The sequence below is a fragment of the Lygodium microphyllum genome, chromosome 7 (genome assembly GCF_053477565.2).
Source record: "Lygodium microphyllum isolate KBCC chromosome 7, Lygodium_microphyllum_v1.1.10, whole genome shotgun sequence".
Lineage (NCBI taxonomy): Eukaryota > Viridiplantae > Streptophyta > Polypodiopsida > Schizaeales > Lygodiaceae > Lygodium > Lygodium microphyllum.
This window is the reverse complement of record NC_141141.1, coordinates 127,340,505-127,343,997: the sequence shown is the minus strand read 5'-3', so window position 1 is coordinate 127,343,997 and position 3,493 is coordinate 127,340,505.

Sequence of the window (3,493 nt, the reverse complement as noted above, 5' to 3'; positions counted from 1 at the left end):
CTTGCATCTATTTTCTTAGGATCAACTTTAATTCCATCAGATGATACAATATGACCTAAATACTCAATTTCTATTTTAAAGAATTCACTCTTTTCTGGATTTGCATACATTTGATTATCTTTTGATAACTGGAAAACCAATGACAAATGCTCATAACGTTCTTTCTCATTTTGACTGAACACCAAAATATCATCAAAGAAGACAATTACACAATACTGATATTTTAAAAATATACGATTCATCATTCTACTAAATGTAGCAGGTGCATTAGTCAATCCGAAAGGCATCACTAAAAATTCATAATGACCAAATTGTGTCCTAAATGCAGTCTTGAATATGTCTGACTTATCTAGTCTCACCTGATGATAACCAAATTTAAGGTCTATTTTACTAAATATGGCAGGACCTTGCAGTTTATCCATAAGGTCATCGACTCTAGGAATTGGATACCTATTCTTTACAGTGATCTTATTTAAAGCTCGATAGTCAATACACATACGATAGGTATTATTCTTTTTCTTTACTAACAGAACAGGTGCACCAAATGGAGAACTACTAGGTCTAATCAATCCTCTATTTAGTAATTCCTCAACTTGACTTTGAATTTCTTTTTGCTCTATCTGGTTATGCCTATATGGTGCATTGCAAGGTGGTTGTGTACCAGGAATCAAATCTATTTTATGGTCTTCTGGACATGAAGGAGGTAAACCAGGTGGTTGATCTTCAGCAAAACAATCTTTAAAATGTGCAAGAAATTCTTTATGCCTAGGGTGCATATGATTTTCTTTAAATTGCAGTTCATTCATCCAAATGAGACAAGATTTACTACTTTTGCGTAATGCACGTTTAGCTTGAGTATGCGAAAGCAATGGAAAAGCATTAGATGCATGCATACCATACAATGTAATAGGTTTTCCTTGAAATTTAATATTAATTGAATGTGTGGAATAATCTATATCAGGGTTATGCTGATGACGCCAAGGCATACCTAGAATAATGTCACTAGACTGTAGTGGTACTACTAGAAAATTTCTTCTTTCAGTGTATTGACCAATTTGAATTTCTAAGTCATGCACTTCCTGTGTACCATTATACCTAGTGCCTAAGAATGCTGCTTTGATGCGATAATGCGTAGGTACAGTCTGTAATTTCAATTCTTTTACTAGCTTTGCAGAAATAAAATCATGAGTACTACCATCATCATGCAAAATAATCTTTTCCTTTCCATGCACTAAACATTTTATAGTCAATAAAGAATGTGGAGTTGGCATACCTGGTAAAGTATCCAAAGGAGTAGTAGTGTCATCCTCATCTTCAGTGAAATCAGGCATTTCTTCATGTTCGTCTTCTTCCATTGCTCCAAGGTAGTTGATATGGACAGGTGGCTTCTTTGAATGGCAATTTACTGCTAGATGTCCAGGCTGGTGGCATTTATAACATACTATAGGCTTGGCTTTGGTTACATTGTTTGCAATGGCAAAAAGTCTAGGGACATTAGGATTTGGCTGTGGAATAGGCTTAGGGTTTTGGTTGGCATTGGATGGTAAAGCAGGTGGTTTTGCCCAATTTTTACGGAAAGATGATGAAAGGAAACGACCTTGATTAAATCTTCTAAAATTTGAGTTGAATTGCTTAGATCCATAATTACCATTGGGTTGGAATTGCTGTGGACGTCTATCTCTGCCTCGCAGCTTGTCTTCAATGTCGTGAGCTAATGAAATTGCGTCTTCAAGAGTTGCAGGCTTGAACATATTAACTTCAGCATAGTAATGCCCAAGGAGTCCAGACATATACTTGCTCTTGTGTGTCGTTTCAAGTACGTCTTCAAGCATGTGTAACTAGAGTAATGCATTCCAAAAACGCTCAGTGTACTGAGGAATAGGCTCACGATCCCGTTGCTAAAGAAGATCCCATTGCTTTATGGCTTTTTCATGAAATTGTGGAGGAAGGAAATTCTGCATAAACTTCTTCTTGAAATTCTCCCAGGTAGTGGGACAATCTATACTCTTGCGTACCACTGTCCACCAAAGAGATGCTCTATCCACTAAATGATTAGTGACACACTTGATTTTATCTTTTTCTGCATAGGTTTCCTCATGAAAGTAGTCATCAAACTGACTAATGAATGCAAGAACAGTTTTTCCCTCTCGGGTGCCATTGAAAGTATGGAATTTGAAATTTCTTTTACTTATCTTTGATTCCTTGCGGATGGATTGAGCTTCGAGTGTTGCGTCAATGGTACGTCGGATAAGGTCTTCAGATTGAGGTTCCTCTTTGTCGGTATTCGATCTTTGTAAATTAGCCAATTGAACTTGCAATGCTTGCCTAGCTCGTCGTTCTTCATCCAGCTGCATCATAATTAAGTCCAGCTTTTGCTCCATCGTAGGTTCAGGTAGGTCGCCTTCAGTCATTAAATCATCCATATGTGGTTCCGTCATCCTACGTATGCGTAGAGTACCTTCCAATGAACAACTTTGCAGTTCGGAGTTTCTGCGCAGGAACAGCCCTTCTATGAGTTTTGAACAGAAGTCAGTTTTGACTTCAGGTGACTTGTTTGACTTGCAGAGTACCAGACTTATGTGACTTGCAGAGTTTGTAGACTTGCAAAACTTGGTTGCTTTATGTAACTTGCAGAACTTCGACTTAGAATACTTGCAGAACTTGAACTTTGCAGACTTGCTAAGTTGTAATGCTTAAGTGACTTAGAGCTTTGGTAAGTAAGCTTTTAACCTTACTCAACCAAAAACGTGAAATCGTGGGGGGGGGGGGGGGTGTTTTTGAATGGCGGCGAAAATCACAGAAGCCTCCTGAGATACCACGTGATGCAATTTTGAAGCTTTAAGCTTCTTTTAAGCTTTCTAAGCTTTAAATTTTAAAGCTTTGAAGATATGGAGTTTGTGACTTATCTCTGGTTCTTGACCACTTGAAGAAGAAGAGATAGGAGTGGTCCTCCGCCTCTGCCAGCTGGTCCTTCACAGTCTATAATCGAAACAGAGGTTCTTGATCGCCAGGAATCCGTCTGTATCGACCGTTCGCGACAAGATTGACCATAGAGCCCGATCGTTCCAGGAGCTCCGCCTTCGCACAAGATGGGTAGCAATTGGAAGCTCTTGATCTCAACTTCGCTTTGATACCACTAGTACGCAGATCGGATGTTGCACGATCGCGTAGTGAATGCCGGAAGGTCCCCAAGAACAATAGAACTCTACTTTTTGCACAAAATTCAAGGTAAAAAGCATGAACGACATGAACAAGAGACCAATTGGGTGCAATCTTCCCCCATGCGTTGTGTGAGCACTCCACAAAGCATGTATTTTATGTATTAATCATCTTCAAGCTCAAATAATAGCTCAAAATACAAAATAGCAAGCTTTTAGCTTTTGAGTTTGCTTTAGCACAAAATAGGAGTAAAGCTAACGCGCGGTGCCCAAAGAGTCTGGCATGCCCAATACAATGTCCAAGTACAAATAACATAATCGTGTGCCCACGTGCA